Consider the following 18,572-nt stretch of genomic DNA (forward strand, 5'->3'; position numbering starts at 1 on the left):
CTCAGCGTAAGCACACTAATTCGCATTCTGGTAAAGAATAAAGAAAGATAAAATTAAAGCAAAAATCAAAATCATAATAATTGGTTACTTTAACATAAGAACCTTACCAAAAAAGGAGTAATAATGACAGGTTTTGATGTGTAGAAATTCTTTACTGATGTCTTAGAGATTCACAAGATATGAGGATTCAAGTGTCCTATTCTTAGAAAAAACAAAATATTTTATCTCATATTTTATCTCACATATAATGAATGAATTAAATTATTTAAGGTTAAGTTTGATCTTAATATATTTGGTACCTGTACTGGTTGTGTGGGGAAAAGAAAAATTTATGCAAAAGCCTCGAAAATTAAAAGCTTATTTTGAAATAATTTTCCTCTCTCGAATAATAGATTCTCAACAGCAGGTTCTGCTCAGCGTCTCTTATTCTTTCCATACTACTTTTTTTAAAAAAAGGAAAAACACTGCATTTATTTTTTAAATTATTGTTTTATTTTACATTCAAATGAAAACTTTTCTGCATTATTGTAACATAAAGACCACTACATCTTCTTTTGATATCAGTTCGCTTATAATCAGCTAGCAATCATAAAACTTAAAAAGAAAGGGAAAAAAGACTAGAAGAAAATTTTAGTTTTCTCTCTGATAAAGGCATTTTCTACGACTGAATTCCAGCATGCAGCTGATAATATTATGATGTTTGAACCCACATGCTAGATAAAAATTAATGAACATGCACACCTCGTCGCCCGTCATTTCCTGTGAAGTATTTTTAAATCTACAAAAGAAAATCAACATATTCTCACCAAAAAAATTGTTGTTTTAAACCAATTCACATGAGCGGCCTAACAGTAAAATCGCTGAACAGTGGTTGTTCGGTCCGAAGTTCGAATCCTGAAAATGGGCGTTTTCGTGATTTTAAATGTATTACGTATATATGCGCTAGTTTCCCTTAAAAAGTCCTCCACGAATGCATAGGCAGATAGCCCTAAAGTGGTTTACCGTAATCAAATAAACCAAACCAAATCATATGTTAACAGAGTTGAACAAGTGTCGGAACTATAAGAGTGGAAACTATTTATTTCCAGCTGGCATGAAACATATATGTCTGGCCAAGCATTTACTGTCCTTCGATGTTAGCCGGTATAGTGATTAGTGACGGATCACCGATCGAAATGACCCTGCCCTAAGGGTTTATACCAAGCAGGATAGTCATTCCTTGGGATCAACCGGTAGGAATTTCCGGAACCGACCATTTTTGAGAGGAAACCCAAGATTCTTCCATACCACTGGCTGGACTTGTGTCCTAACAGCTTCAGTTCCTTGGGTATATAATGTCTTCACAGTGACTAGAACCATCGTTTATACGGTGGTAGGTGCAGGCTTGGCTGGGATCGTACTGATACTGTCTTGTCTATGACCTTGGATATGGGGACGTTGCATATAGATATTAAGGGCTGTCCGGGGGGCGTTCGTTCCCAGTCAAGGCTCGGCGATGGATGATGGCAACATGTAAAGTCCCCGTGAGTTGATGAGTGAATGGCGCCCCTCCAGACAGTCTCCGAAGGCAGGATTTTTATAACTATGTAAGGCAGCTCAAACGAAGTAGCCAGGTAATGGATATCCACTTTTGGTAAACTAAGCAGGATAGTGTCATCTCTACGAAAAAAAACACTATTTGCTAGCCACGGCGAGAGGACTAATCAGCAGAATAGACTGACAGACGGGCATTTATTTCTCAAAATCATTTTTGGCAGAATTTTAGTATTTAAAATACAAGTATATATGTTTACATATCTGTATTGTGATTTTATTCGATCTTTACTTATATAGAAAATTTGATTGTTACAGAGAAAGTAATGTTAGTGTTAATGCCTATACGATTTGAATGTTGCTATTATTTTCAATTAGTATACCTTATATTCATTTTTAAAGCACATTATAGTTATTCATTTTGCTGAAGTCCGGATACGTATATTTGAACAAGTATTTGCAGTTCATTTACAGCATTTACAATTAAAAGTCTATGATAATAATAAAGATATTTCTGCATAAGCATAATCTAAATTCTTCTCTGTTTGATACACATTCAGAATAGTGCTCAGTTGAATGTATGGGTTCAGGTATCTCGTAAGTTTATTGGTGCTTCCGTAGACAGTTTTGAATCTTCTTTTTATGAGTGCATATTCTAAACGAAATAGAAGGTTATGATATTGTGGTTACTTACACTATCAAAATCTTATAGCTTCAGTTATTAATATATTTACCTAAACTGCTTGAAACTATGTTAAATCAGGCTAACCTTTCGCTCTTGTGGTAATAAACATCAATGCATTCAGCAATTTTAATTGATGTGATTCTATAATTTACGAAACTTTTATTAATTTATTATCTACTTCAGGTATTCTTTAAAAGAAATTGGATGTATTAAAATCTCCTCCTATCATGGTGTACTTATGTGTATAATTGCGAAGATAATCCAGTTCTGGAAGAATCGGCTTAATCTCTTATTTTGTTAGATAATATATTGAAATTATTAAGAGTTGGCTTACCATTCTAGTGATTAAAATTGAAGCTGAATTTTTTATTGTGATAAATAGGAGTGGATTAAGGGAACCATTGTATATTACTGCTGCCCAATTGTTTTTTATAAATAGGTTTTAGTGAAACTGCGTATATTATTGTAGTGAAACTGGGTATGTTATTGATTATTAATGTTGAGAGAGGGTTTCTTGAAAGAGTATAAAGTTTATTTCACCTCTGAACAGAATTTCTGTAGTGTTAGAATTTGAAGCTTATGAGTGCTGAATATTGCATTGTAAAGATCAAATTTCATTATGTCTTAGCTATAGAGACATATTTAAGTTCGCGATTTGTTTTTGAGTAGTGCAGTTGCATTTTGTGTACTATACATATTCTGGAATTCACTGAAGGAATTATTTTCGCACCACGTCTCTTCTTTTTGACTGAATTTGACGCAATTGAGACAGATTGCTTTGTATTCTTAAAGTTTACTTAACCTCTCGTGGGTGTGTGATCACTGCACACAATAGAGTTGTTCTTAGAAATTCTTAGACGTTTGTTCTTTGCAGCTCTTGGCAGCCTTAACACTTAAGAAAGAAATAATTTTCACGTAGAAGCGAAAGGATATGAATGAAATCCAAGGAATATGTGTCCTTTTAATTCTATATAGTAATCTTTATCTAAATAAAGCACTCAGTTTGGCTTCTGAGCTATGTATTCTTGGATAAATTATCTTTTCTTTTACTTAAGTTGAACTTCGCCCTTATTATATCCCTTATTATATCTTCAACTTTTGCCTCTGCTACGACACCGAAAAGGTAACGCTGTCTCTTAGAATAACGTCATCAAATTTTGTATATGAGAATTACTATAATCATCATACTGCTGAGGTACTGATGAATTTTGATTTTTGCAGTAAATGTAATAATGGCACTTGTTCCATTGGCGTTTCAGTTTTGGCCTACGATGTGGCCCATATTTCAGTGTGATGATATGGCGCAAGGAAACCTTTGCCTAGAGCTCAGAGCACTCCGGGTGGATTTATCTAGCCATTTCTTAATTTCCAAGAACTGTCTGCTCTTATTTCGAACACGAAGCCTGTACAATTTCAAATTGACCCATGAAAGACATTTTTCTTCTTATCAGGGCACATACATACAGCGTTGGAAGAGTTTATTGTTATTTATTGTAAAATATATTAGATACTGAACTAGCGTTTGGTATAAGTGAAAATCATTAACCAAATTTAATAACATATATACATGGAAAAAATGAGAGAGTGATATATCTCCCGTTCTACTGGGCCGATTGACGAAATTCAAATTGCTTTTTTCATCTCTTGAAAGTGCGACTTAGGATGTATATTAGATTTATATATAGCATCATTCTAACATAGGTATTTTGACACAAAATCAGACTTTCTCTGAAATGACATACAATTTTTTCCCATATTTCGATTCTATGATTCATATTATGCCAGACTACCGAGTTTTGTAAAACACGCAAGAGTAGTTTTTAAGAAATTAGCTCTTAAAATTTTAGTTCCTCAATGTTAATTGAATTTGGTATGTATTTATTAATATCTCATTTTTATTAAACTTTTTCTATTCTTCCTTTCACGTTTCGAAATTTAAGTTTGTACCAAATAAAATTCACCCATTTTTTATGATTTATTTTAAAAATTCGTATTTTTAAAATTTTTTTTATAAATGTTTCGAAAAACGTTTTGAATTATAACCTATAAAAACGTTTACCATCATCTTAAACTAGGTGTATTTCTAAGCAAACCTGCAAAAAATTAGACTTTTTTTATTCAAAATGTTCTAAGATATACAAGAATTTACATATTTGCGCGGTTTGAAATTTGGCATGTTTATTTGAGCGATAATAACGCCAAATGTGGTTTATGGATTTTGTTACAGTGAATTGCCAAAGCTCAATGATGAGTAATAAATATTTTTTAATACTATATAAAAAGCTATGTTTTTAAATTATAGATGATATTATTCAACTTTTTAACTTTTTTTTAAAATTTCTTTCTTTTTTCTTTAAATATTTGTACGAGTAAATATTTACCTTCCCCGTGTTATCGTCTTCTACTTTACTTTAACTTTTTTTAAATTGAATTGTCTAAAATTGAGAAAAGTTCGTTTGATGTTTATTTTCACAACTTTTTTCAGAAAACAAGACGTTGACACTTTGGGTCATGTCCCAGCTTTATAAAACGTATATATAAAGATAAATTTTTGCATTAATCCTCTTAGAAAGAATGTTTTAAGTAGTAATTTTCTTTCGTGTTGTAGATTATATAAAAAACATCTTCTTTAATACAGAAATTTCTAGGCTTAAAAACTTTAAATAATATGATTAAAATTTTTTGAACCCGATATAAGAATTGGGTCACTCGGTGGTACAGGATAAGCGCTGCTGGAGTGGTTTATTTCTTTCTCATTTAACAAAAATCTTTTAATTCATATATTTATCCTTTGGACTTTGCTTTAAACTTTATTTATAGTTAAAATGTCTAGAAGCTGTCTTCAGCTGAAAGGTATTTAATGTAACTAATATTTTTAGAAAATTGACAAGAATGCAAAATTTATGGAAGTGTAATAATTTTAAAATCTTAATTTTCTTGTGTGAGCACTGAAAATAAATGTAGAAAGAAAGAAGGAAATTAGGGAGAAAGATAAGTAAAAATTTGAAGGGAAATTTGGCTGTCAGATATACCAAGATGTTTCGAAAAGTTGGATGCTTTTGAGTATACTTTCAGAATACTTCAGGAGTTTGGATCTTTAAAGAGAAAGCACTTGGAAGTGTATACCAGCAAATACCATCAATTCAGCTTGTACTAACGGAAAAGACAAAAACGATATCAATGCAGATTAAAAGGAAGAGCGACTGGTTTTCGACTATATGGTTGTATAAATTTAATTTACTTCATATAACATAATATCGTATCATAAAGAGAGCATCCCGTGATTTCTCAGTCGAATTATTTAAAGATTCCCGAATTTATCCAGTGACATATATAGATATCAGCTAAAGACATTTTCCCTCTTGATGAAACTAGTCTTTTCTTTCATCTTACGCCTTCAAAAGATTGATAAAGGCTCTGACCAAATACTGTGATGAAATGGATTGATTTGGATTATTAAGTTACGACAATGCCGGACTATCTACCTTAAAGAAGGGATGCTTTCGTAAAGAATTTTCTAAGCGAAACTAGCTCGTATACATGATACACATAAGAAAAAACCACGAAAACTCCCATGCAACCAGTCTGTTAGCAGGGATTTGAACCCCGGAGCGAACTAAAAGTATTCAGCGACTTTACCGCTCGACCGTTTGTGGGCCCTTTTGAAATGGCACGCGATAAATGTATTTAAAATTAATGTCATAAATACCAACATATTTCGAAAAGTTGGATGCTTTTTAATATACTCGCAAAATGCCTTAAAAAAAAGAGCAAGCCATTAAGGAAAAAAAAAAATTCATAAAATTTTGTATTTTTTTAATTTAAATTTTTTAAATTTTATGATGTTTGATTCTTTCGATTTCAAAAATAAAATATGTAAAATATGAATAACATTTTAAGAAATTAAATATAGGATGATAAAATTGTGTAAAAGCAATGGGCACAATGATAAAACTGTTTAAAGCAATGTATGCAAATCATCCTAAATTAAAATGTCGGATATTATATCTCTCTTATTTATATATCTTCTCTGAATGGAACATTTAAAGGCGTGTTAACTGTGCTTTACTGTATTTTCTCTTTTAATACATGCAGTTTTCAAACGCATCGTAGTCTGGGTCACAAAGTATTCTTCCGAAAGAAACGCAATTCAAATAAATAATATCAAATTCTGGAAAATTTATATTAATAAATATATTTAAAATGCGCAGTTCAAATGAATGAATATAAAATTTTAAAACAATTATCTGAAGAGACAACGTAACACAAAAAATTAAAATAAAATTCTAAAAATTAGCTAAAATAATAACTATGACTAAAAAATATAGTATAAAGGGTGCATCTTTTATTTAAACTAAGCAGTTCGAATGAGTAAATAGAAAATTTTAATACAGTTATTTGAAAGGAACCATGGAACTTAAACAATTAAAATGAAATTCGGAAAAGGAAAAAATATTTAAAATAATAACATAAAAATATTACATAAAGAACAAAGTGACTCTTTTCGTTTCACGCACAGTGTAAAAAGGAAAAGGAAAATAGGTTGCCATATATTAAGAAGTTCGCCAAGTGAACTATTCTTGGCGAAAAATGAAAAAAAAGCGCCAAGATAATTTTTTTTTAATTTCTCCGTAAATTTCGCATGAATTTTGTCAATCGGCCCAGTAGAACGGGAGATATAGAACTGTCCCATTTTTTTCGCCCTGTACAGCAATGCTGCTGCTATTAAATTCCGAAGTCATATATATAAATAAAAATTGTTAAACCAAGTTCAGTCAAAGTGCTTGAAAATGATGGTTTTCTTAAATATGGATAACAGACGTATTATCCATATTAAGAGAATTTAATGAATACTTTCAGAAGCAAGGGATGGACAACTCTGTAAATGCAAAATCTCATTTTTATATGGCCACCGTACAGCAGTTAATAACAAATTTCGTAATTCATTTAAAAGACTACTTTTTGACAAATTAAATGCAAAATGTTTCGTCGTTTTACATAAAAATTTCCCATAGATATTCGTCATTATTTCCTCAGTTACAGTCACATCGTCTAATAACTAGTATTGTTTTAACCAATGTAATATAGATAATTCGCAAAGCCACAAATATTTTCTTTGTAATTTCTCGTCAAATTTTGGGAGAAATTTAATTTTGACCAAAAATATGCATTGTAAAATAATATAAATGATTACACTGATTCTTAATTACCTTCCTGAATTTTATATGGAATGTTTTACATGTATCTTATTGAAATATAATAAATGTTTTAATTAATTAAAGTGTCTTCTGAATTGAAGTATCGTATAAAATGTTAGAGTTCATATATAATGAAAGTTCCCAGTCACTATTTCGAAACTATTCTTAGAAAACATCTATGTCTTATTTTGAGTAGCTCTGCTACTGGAAATATGTATTTAGAATCTCCTTTCGAAGAAATGAAGCCTGTAGGGATCTTCATGGAACATTCTGCATGTTTTAAGTTATGCCTTTAAAACAATGAAAGAATGCAATCCTAGTTTGTTAATAGACTAACCAAGAGTCACTGAATTGTCTTCTTCATCTCTCACGCAATATACAGGTTTTCATGGCAATTGTTTGCTATTCAATAAATGTTTTCTTTTCAGCTGGGTAAAACATTACCTTTTTAATTAAATTATGATGGAATTACCTTCGAAATATCTTTGAAAATTTCAATTAAATTATGATGGAACTCCAAACGGCTAGCTGTTACAAGGTCTGCGTACCATAGACAGGCTACAAGTTACTCTAATCAGTATATCTTATAGCATTAATGCATCACTTTTACACAACAAATTAATTTGCATATTTCTGTCATAAGTGACTTAAAGCAAAAGAACGAGAAACAAAGGGCATAGTAACAAAAAAAAACATTTTTTAAAGATTTAATAAAACTCATAATAAAACCTTAGGAACTAAACCATAAAATAAAACATACACTTAAATTCAAAACAAAAAATGGACAAATATTCATATAAAATTCACAAGAATCCCAAACAAATAACTATACTCAAGATTATAACAATTATCATAAAATCTAAGCTAAAAACTTAGACTGATAAAATCTTTAATATTTTTAATCTAGTCTGAGATTAATAATGTGTTTTCACGGCTGAGAGCATTATCCACTTCCCCAATTAACAGATCTCTAAGCAACATCAACATCTTCAAACCGAAAAGTAGTTAGCAGTCATTAATCATTATTTGGATTATTCTTGCAATTTTTTCCTACTAAAATTATGTAAAAGTCTTTTCTAAAAGTTTCATTAACTCTTGAACATTTATCAAAGTCTGTCACTTTTAGTTAATGATAATAATTTGTGTTCTCGCAATCTGCCAGTTTTTTTACACCTTATCTGATTCGTTTTTCTGTTTTTTCCCTTATAGAAAGATGAAGCACATATAACTATTCTACTCAGTTTGTTTACGCTGAGCATGTATGTTTTTTATTGACGTAAAGTAATAAAATAATGACATCAACTTTATTTCACGTTCCATTAAATCTAGATGTACTTCATTGTTATCTAAAGTAATACTTTCTTAAGAAAATACGTATTGTATTTTTTTTTCATATTTTTTTAATTCCACTTAGATATTAAAGTTGGGTAAAATATGTTTTGAAGATACTAATTTTTAAAATTAAATAAAATCGCAACTTTAGATTGGCGTAGACTGTAAATGGTTGCTTCCCACCCCTCTTTATATTATACGTAGGTGTGTTTTTCTTTCAATTTTCTTTCCAAAGAAATTTTATTTCTCTTTATCGTAGAAAGAAGAATAAGTGATCCGAAAAATACGAATTCCAGCTGTTTGAAATCAAGCTAATGGAAGGTCTAGATACTTGGACACATGGAACAGACTCACCCATAGAGCTATTTGTTATCAATATTGCAAGAAACAATTCTGAAGTTTTCCAAGAAAATATTATTTCACTTACTGATTTCTAAACAAAGCTTGATGCCACGATTCATATTTGAATCACATTTTAAGATTTTATATTCGGAATATGTAACATATGGAATATGCTTTTATGAAAAAAATGAAATATTAAAAAAATGAACGCCAATAGATAAAACCAGAAATGAGATTTTAATACAGCGTAAAATGATTTAGAAATGTTATTGTGAAAAGGAATTTAAAATCACAAATTCAAGCTAATGTAACAAATTAGATATGGGAGCTACTGCAAAGCTTCAAGTATCTGCAAATTTCAAAGTTCACTTATATATCCTAACATTTACTAAAACACAGTAGATTCATGCATATCCTTTTAACTAAGTCACTGTTTACCAACGAAAATTAATGAAATGAAAACATAAATATTTACTATATGCTTAAAATGATGTATGAGTTTGTTGCAGTAAACTGAATTAAATTATAAAACCTAACGTTAAAAAAAATAAAAAACAGCAAAAAAATTCAAGTAGTTATAATTAATACAATACATTGTTAAGATCTAGGGAAAGGCTTTGAACTCTGTATCAGGACTTCGAGTCGCTGAATAACACATCATATCTTTTTAATTATTAGAAGCTTCCGTTCTCTTCTTTTGCCAACGCTCTCTAATCTCCGTAGCACATTGCGTATGTTCCTTCTAACAGGTCACTCTTTTAAACAAATTTCTTCCGATAGAATAAATAAAACCATAGTAAGTACAGAAACACAAAAGTGAATTAAAATTCCTAAAATGTACAACATCCCTGTTTTTATCCCCCCCCCCTCCAAAGAAAAAAAATAGATTTTTCAAATAGTGTATATCAACTGCTTCGATAGCTGCTCTAATGTTAGAATCTCCTAACATAAATAAAAATCAAAACCTCCCGCGGACGTGTTTTATTTTACTCGTATGCGCAGTACTTATGCAGAATAGTAAACTGCGATATTTTAATAAAGCACTAAATATAATACAAAAATCTATACTCAGAGGCTCAGACGCAAAACCCGCAATTCGAAAACTTACAGAAAGGAATCAGTTATTCTATTTACGGAATACATGAACATTATCTGTTTCTGTTAACAGAGAAACTTATCTTCGAGGCTTATAAGATGAGCGTTAAATGTTCGAGAATTTAATCTTAAGATTCAGCAAGTGTTAGAGAATGAGAATGTTATTGTTGAAAGATTATTCAGAATTAAATTAGACGAGGAGAGAAGTCAAGTTAAACGTGGGATGTTGATTTCGATAATATTGATTTTTCCTGAAACGTTATTCAGAGAATTAAAAAATCATTTGCATGATCTGATTAAACTTTTATGCTCACGGGCATATCAGGAAATAGATCAAGCATTTGCGAAATAATTAATTAGTTCTTGTTTTACAATAAATGTACACAATAATGAAGAAACTTTGCCGGTATTCCCAGACACTTTTAGATTGAATATTTTACATTAATCAAGTAATCTGCTACTGTCTGAGTATTTACGAACATAACAAAAGCAGTTCAATGAGTGAAGGAGGTAAGGTATTATTTCCATTTGTTACAGAAATTTGTTATCGAGTACGTCGCTCATACCAATGTGCGACATACCAATTTTTTAAATACAATCGACATACAATTTTGGCTATATCTTTGTTTTTTTATCTTCTATTTCTTCCGTCAGCGATCACCAGAATGCAAATTACATTCAGTTTAAATAGCGAGTGATTTGTAGTTGAAAAACAGCTGTGGCAACCCGCCAGTAAGTTATTTATCCCTGAAATGCTCATCAGTAGCTTGTCTGTGCTTTTTCACTAGTGACTTTCGTATTTGTTAATGCGCAGGCGACTGTTGAAAGGTAGTTCCAATGTTTTAGGTAAAAAATTCAAATATCAGAATTTTTCAGACCCCTTAAGTATCAACGGCTAGTTTTGTTAAATTTTAATAGTATTACACCATGTGTTTTATATGTAGTATGCTTTTATGTGTTTTATGTTTTAGTAGTATTACACGATTGTGTAGTCAAATTTTATCTGTTCTCTGTGGCCTTCAAATATAGAGATATTAAGTACGAAGACAAAATTTCGTCCAGGCAAGATTAAACAGGTGCAGTTTAATAGCTAATTATGTTTAACTTTTCACGTTTTTATTAATGAATGAACCTTCAACCTTTTGATAGTCATTAATGAATTCAGCTCGCATTCTGGTTATGCACCGCAGTGGGCGCAGCCGAACAATGTTCGCATTATATAGCTGACAGATATCGCGCGTCTCTGAGAGGAAAGAAGTGTTTAATCACTCAACAGCCGCAGTTTTTAAAATGCAAGAAGTTGCAGTTACAGAGAGTGTAGGTTCTCAAATCCTAGCTACAATGATTAATAATTGCGTGTTTCGATGTGGTTCAAAAAATTAAGACTTTGAGTTGCAGACAATGTTGTTTTTAAAAGTATAGTTGCAATGATTAGTAATAATATCATTTATGCATCATTTAGAAACAAAACAAAATCGCAAAAAAAGCATAACTATCACAATTTTTAATGAGAGGATTAATTTCGTGATGTAGAAACTTAAATTTAATTTTTAAAAATAATGAAAGTAGCCACCCTTATTCATCATTGAATTAATATGTGTTCTAAACATCTTTTAATGAATTTCATCCTTTTATTTTAGAAATATTGTACTTTAAAATACTTTATCGAAGTATTAAGATTAGATTAAATGAGAACTATACAAAAAAACTTAGATTTCTTTTATAAAAGACCATTCTTCTCCATCCAGCCTAAATCTTCAATAAAAAGGCAAACCTAGGAGAAGTCAAAAAATAGTTCTAAAATGAAAAAAAAAAGAAATGCAAATTCTTCGTCACGTAAGATGCCGGTTCAAAGATTACATTCGATGTTAGATAACAGAACACGATAAGACACCAAAATAAAGGAAATTCCGAACTGACGCCAGAAAATGCTGAAACAAAAGAAAATTTTCCACGCGTTTATTTGAAATCGTGAAAAGAAATAAAAATACGGAGCTCCAATGCAGTTAAGCCAAAAGACTTCCATAACAGATTTGAACAGATAGATCGACTGCTACCAGACGATCGAATTGGGAGAATAAGGTCAGTACCCAAAGCATCTGATAAGCAGCAAAGTTACGATTTCTATCACTCATAAAATCTTTTCGCTAGAAATAGAATTTTCAAACAATCTCGTTCTAGAACCGGAAGAAACTCTGTGCGTTTGTTTCAAAATAATGCCTTAAATTTAATAAGTTTCACAAAATCTGAAATGTTGTAGAAAACGTATTAGGATAACAGTTTGTAGACTTTTTTTTCGCTTTCTGGTTGAAGTTTAATACCAGGAACACAATTTTTCCTTTAAGCGAAAAGCAACATTAGTAGCCGAGTAGTTAAAGACTGATTAATATTGGTAGTTTGATTCGGCTTCCAGCCCAAGTGAAGTCTAGGTGAGCCAGGGTTAGTTTTGGTGGTTTTTTCCATGTGTAACGTGAAAAGGAGGTCCTCCATATTGAAGAATTTCTAAGGCGTCTTTTCTTTTAGGTAGATAGCCTTCGTGCGTTTTGCCGTATTTAAGTAACCTCATAATAAGTTGCATTTGTGGTTCATACGACTGTTGGTAATTTTAGCTTTAAAGATAAGCAATTTCCAGTTGATTAATTCAGTACGGGGAACTCCGAAGCAGTCTGCCTATGAAACGCTAGATTAGATTAATTAAGGAAAAGCATCTCAAAGGCTATCCGCCGTTGAGTTGAAGGGATACCTTCGTGGAACACCTTTTATGGGAAAACATATAGTTCAGGATTTGAACTCAGAATTTCCGTCCCTTTAGAAAGAGCTGTTACTAATTAAACTACTCGAATCTTGAGCAGGTAGAGCTTCTGATTAACATTTAATCAAGTAATAATAATTTAATTTTCTGACCGAATTTGTCATGATTTGACTAAGGACACCTTTATCAAGTGGATAAAATAATGACCAAATAAAATGTTTTTAATTGCTAAGGGTAGCACAAATCCTTGGTACCACATAATGAACAATATATAAACAGAATAAGTGAAACAAATTCTTGTAAGGACACTGAATTTAAATTTCCATAAAGATTTTGATAGCATTTTTAAAAATTAAAATATCAAACTTCCCAGACTATTTGAAACGTTACCGCAAGCCTAGCTTCTTCGTACTAAATTTAGAGTTAAAAACAGATATTAATATAGAGTTTACACGTGACAATCAAATCGTAAATGAAGTAAGTATATATACTTAGGTTTCCTTTTTATTGGCCTAATAAAGCAATTTCCAACACAGCTGGGTTTGGTTCACTTTCCATTTTGTTGATTCAACAAGCTTTTTTTATTTTGACCTAAGTTCAAAGTTTTAATGGAACACTCTCTCTACTTACAATTTTATAAAATCAACAGTAAAAGTTTTCTATTAATTCCTTGCACAAATTTCACTTTCCTCTTCATTTAACACTGTAGAAATTTCATCTCCTAAAAAAGAAAGTTATTGCATCATCTTCAACAACTTTAACTAGCACTGATTTTAAAACAGTTACTGGTAGGAAGGAAATAAAGGAAGCATGAAAGTTATAAAGACGTCTAGTTAGAATAATCAATAAGAGTATTGACCGTTCATTTGAGAGAATCGTGGTGAAATCGGCTGCAAGTGTTTGCAAGTTTGATTGCAACGTTTTTCTTTTCTCAAATTTTATTTACTTTCTTATTTAAAAAGTTTGCCGGTATGTATATGTATTTCAATCTATCTATCTATCTATATATATATATATCTATCTATCTATATATATATATATATATATATATATATATATATTATATATATATATATAATACATATATATACGTAATGAATATATATATATATATATATATATATATATATATATACATATATATGTGTGTGTGTGTGTGTGTGTGTCTGTGTGTAAGATAAAAAATTGCAAATCAAAATTATAATTTAAAATGCCTCTTAAATTGATCATTTTTAATTTGGGTTCTTCTTGTCTAGTAATAACTTTCTCTAAACTGAGTCATATCTGAAAATAATTCGGCATTATGTTATAAGGTATTTCTCCCGCCTTCTTAGCATGCCTTCATGGTGTAGTGGTCTGCATGTTGGGCGCTTATTCCAGAGATTTGTGGTTCGATTCCCTGCGAAGGCGCTGCTCATTTTTCAATCTCTCTTGCTTCCAAAAACTAATAATGTCTCTACAATGTTATCTTAAACTTCTGCTACTGTATTGCCTATAAGTTTTAGTATTGTAATCCGATTTTTTACTAAATTTTAGAAGAGTTAATATTAAATTCCCTTTTACTTAGCAATTAAGATTAATATTTTAAATGTATGGTTACTTAAAAGTATCAGAGTCTTTTTGTAATCTCGCTGAGCAGCAACCTTCCTTAGGTAAGCCATTATTATCATTAGAGTATTATCATCTTTCGCTGTTCAGCCCACATTTTCAACATTTCCTTGTCTTCCTGCAGTTGCATATTCACATCAGCTATCCTTCCTCTTCGGAGAAGGGGGAGCTTATTGTGTTCTACAAGTGCTTTTTATCAGCAAATGCTTCCGTTATTATTAGTCGTTCGAGTCTGCATAACTTTAAGCCGTTGATTATTTATTAAAATTTGCCTGTTACTATTAAAGGCTAGAGAAACAGAAGCAAATACAATGAAGAGTTAGATCTCTTAAAGTTTAAAATGAAATTAATTCAACATGAAACTGACATAGAAGCTTCTTGCTTGAAACATATATAATAGACTAAAGAATTTACTCGCCAGTTTTATCAGATTCCTGATTTTCATATCACGGTGACCTACGCAGTTGTAAACGAGCTTCTTTATTCTACAATTTCTTTTTCACTCGATAACTCTAAATTTCATGCCAGTAAATTTCATTGAATTTTATTCTGCATTACGCGAATTGCTCAGTTTTCTGTAAATCACCCTTTATTCTGGACAATCCTTTAATTTAGTTACTTTGAAGCTATAAATAAATGCATCTTGAAGTCTTAAACAGGTATAAAATTTTATCTGAGGCACAATCGGGCAAAATGCACTTTTTTTCCCTTTATCTCTCGCTTCCAGTGCTACTAGGGATAATAGAAAAGTATTTCACATTTTACGATTTGCCTCTTTCCGCTATACATTTCATCAACTCTCGTGAGATTATCTGGATCATTTCATCGCTTAGATAGACAGTTTTTTCCTTTCTTTCACGAACTGCTTGCTGTAGCATTGTCAGCCGTCTAACGTCTAATGATTTTAATATCTTATATATTCTAGACTCAGTTTTATTTTATTTTTCCACTGGTTTGAAGATTTTTAGTAACATCATGATATGCATTATATACTAAAATTAATTGATTTTTAAGCTGATATTTAAAAGTACTTAATCCGTTTCCCTGTTTATTGTTTCGGGATAATTACGTAGGTAAGTTATCCAGTTTAAAAGTGAACTGAATGTTTAAACTGCAGACCTTAATTTAGGTAATTCCAAATATGCTTCCAAGGTATGCCTTGCTAGCATATTGAATGCTAGCACATTCCTCCATATATTTTACTGTTATGACGATGGGTCTTCTTTTACTATGAGTACTCAAAATCCTCTTTTATGTTTTAAATGAATACTCATAGACTGCGTATGATAACACTATTTCTTCTAAAATGGGCACGACTGGACTTATTACAGTAGAGCAATGCTCAAATTACTATATTGCTTAAATGAAGATGACTCCATAATACGCCAATTTAAGCAGCTCGGGAGGTGCTCAAGCGGATACTAACAGGAGGTAGCCGCAATAATGTACTACAGTTATACATGTCCTACGATATGTAAAATACATGTACTTAAATTTATTTGGTGCAGATATGACTTATCGTTATGCTTGCTCATATTTCTCACACTGTGATTGGTGGTAACATCTTGTCAAATTTTAAACATTCGCAAAATAGTGTTTTACAGTAATAAAAGGTAAAATATGCTAATATGTATGAAAGCATTTTATTCACGCGCGATATATCTAAAATCTATAAAGTGTGTTGATCTTTGTAGGCAATGTGTTTTATGTTTAATTGTTTTCAAATTTCTGTAGCTATCTCAAAACTTTCCCAATTATTTAATTTTTCAGGGATTTTCAGTTTTTATGCAAATCATAATTTAAAATGTGACAGGCAATGAAAAAAATCAACTTGGAGAACTTTTTTCTGAAGAAATTAAACTCACAGAAAAGGTACGAAATCAAATGATTTTCTGTCAGTTGCGTAATATATGAGGTTAAAAACATCTTTTATTAACTGCAATAAGGTTGCAAATTTTCATACAAGTTATCACTTAAACATGATACAAATTAAATATATTTTGATTTTTATAATGCAGTTATATTATTAAAATGATAAAAAAGATTTTTAAGTATTAAGAAATGCAATTATAGCTTTAAAATCCTCAGGCTTAAGCATTTACAGAATTATTTAATTTGAGAGCTAAATTAAAATTATTACCTTTTCTGGAACACTTTTGGAAACTGGCTATGCAAGAAAACGCGTAGGAGATAAATTAGGGAACTTATGTCACACGCAACGTCAATATTTGCCAAGATAAATGGGTGAATGCGTATGTGCTAACATGAAGTAACTGCTCAAAGATTCAGAAATCTCCGCTAAGGCCGTTTCTAACATTAAAAGAGAAAGTGATTCTTTCTATTATTCTGCTGGAAACTAAGCACAACTGCAATATGCTTTTGTCAAATATGGTAAATATTTGTAAATATACTTTCGAAAGAATGGTATTTCTTACCACAAGTTGTGATCAATAACCTTATTCAAAGTAACAAAAGCCGTTGTAAGCCCTATAAAGCTCAGCAGATTAGCGATAACTCTTATTAGCCGGACCATTCTAGAAATATGGCGTAATGTTTCTCCGTTTTATATTTCATGTCAAAAACCATATATCCTATGCTTATTAAATTATGTCACTATTGTCTGTTTCATTATACTGGGTATCCGTATACAAAATTTTATTTCAGTAAACGAAATAAAGTTTCTTGCGTTTGTAATCTTAATGTTGCGTTCTACGTGTTCGTGGATTTGGAGTAATTAATGATAACACTTGAAAAAGAAGCAAAACACAATTTATTCGCCAGCAAGCACTGTTACACAGAATAGTTCCAAAGGCATGTTCACACTTGTCGAAAAACTTTGACAAACACGCTGAAACAACCAGCAATACAGCCTTCAGGCTATAACGGTGATGACAGCTTCACGACAAAGTACTAAAGTACAGCTCTCAACTCGGTCGATCGCTCTCAAGCTAATCTCTGAACTCAAGGCACACTCTTTTCCAGGATAGGTAGGGTATATATAGCTTTGACTTCCCTTCAAGCTTATTCTCGACAAAACCTGAATCAAAACCTAAAACAAAATTGTGTTATAGAATGTACTCTCTCCGTCTGTGACACATCGCCAATTTTGTGAGCTTGGGCATATCGCCAAATATGGTCAAACGGGCTATTTCATGCGAAATCTGGCAACCCTAATCCCGTTTTTCGGGTAAGCTATCTCACTGCAGCTGTGCTTTTCGCAACGTTAATATTACGCATCAAGTTACATTGGAGAAATATGTTAAATCCCAGTTTCTTACCTGGATGTTCTGTGAATCTCCATTTTATCCGAGCTTTCAGCTATTTGATGGATCATCGGTGAGTACCTCGAGTAGCAAAATACTTCCACTTTTACATTAAATTGAGAATAGAATGAGTCGGATTAGTCTAATAGACGATAACTATATACCATTTTGTAAGGATAAAATGCATTTTTAACTTAGAGAATGCTTTGTTATAAAATTGATTGAATAAATACCTTTTCTTTCTTTTGTTTTTCGTTTAAACTTTGCTTTATCTAGAACATGCAAATTTAACGTGGGACAAATCGGCTTCGAAATCAGAGAATTTGAAGGTGTTTAGCTGTCACCACATAAAACCTTCTGCAGTAATTCCTCAGATTTAATTTGAGGATTGCGAAGGGTGCGGACGTGTTTCGGAGTTGTTCATAAACTTGTCTGCTGTTAATGTTCGTATTCGGAAGTTTAGAAAGTTCGGTTTTTTTTTACTTATTTTTTAACATTGAAAAGCATTATTTTTCATCATTAATTGTAGGAAAAGATAATTTTTTGTTTATGAAGGTAAGATGTTTTCCTTCCTTCTTCTTCATTTATATTTGTTTTTATTCCTTATCATTTGTGATCTTTAACTTTTTTGTATGCATATAGTTTCTTTTTCCATAACGTCCGTACTTGTGTTATTGAGGGTTTGTTTACATTCCTTCCCTCACTCCCACTCACTCATTAATTCGTAAAGTTGGTGATTTACTCCAATAATTTGGTACTTTTAT

At 31.2% G+C, this 18,572-nt stretch overlaps 1 protein-coding gene and 1 long non-coding RNA gene across 2 annotated transcripts in view; one reads left to right on the top strand and one right to left on the bottom strand.

Moving 5' to 3' along the window:
* The window catches only part of LOC118188679 (gonadotropin-releasing hormone II receptor-like), an 81,232-nt gene that overhangs the window by 57,398 nt on the left and 5,262 nt on the right, over positions 1–18,572 (bottom strand). The window lies entirely within an intron of this gene.
* LOC146996743 (uncharacterized) overlaps positions 10,965–18,572 on the top strand; it is a 46,261-nt gene continuing 38,653 nt past the window's right edge. The window contains exon 1 of the long non-coding RNA XR_015041637.1: positions 10,965–11,031. This is a non-coding gene — a long non-coding RNA (uncharacterized LOC146996743). The remainder of the gene's footprint in view (positions 11,032–18,572) is intronic.

This window comes from Stegodyphus dumicola, chromosome 6 (genome assembly GCF_044657685.1).
Source record: "Stegodyphus dumicola isolate Sdum_Otavi_A_Nest chromosome 6, ASM4465768v1".
NCBI lineage: Eukaryota > Metazoa > Arthropoda > Arachnida > Araneae > Eresidae > Stegodyphus > Stegodyphus dumicola.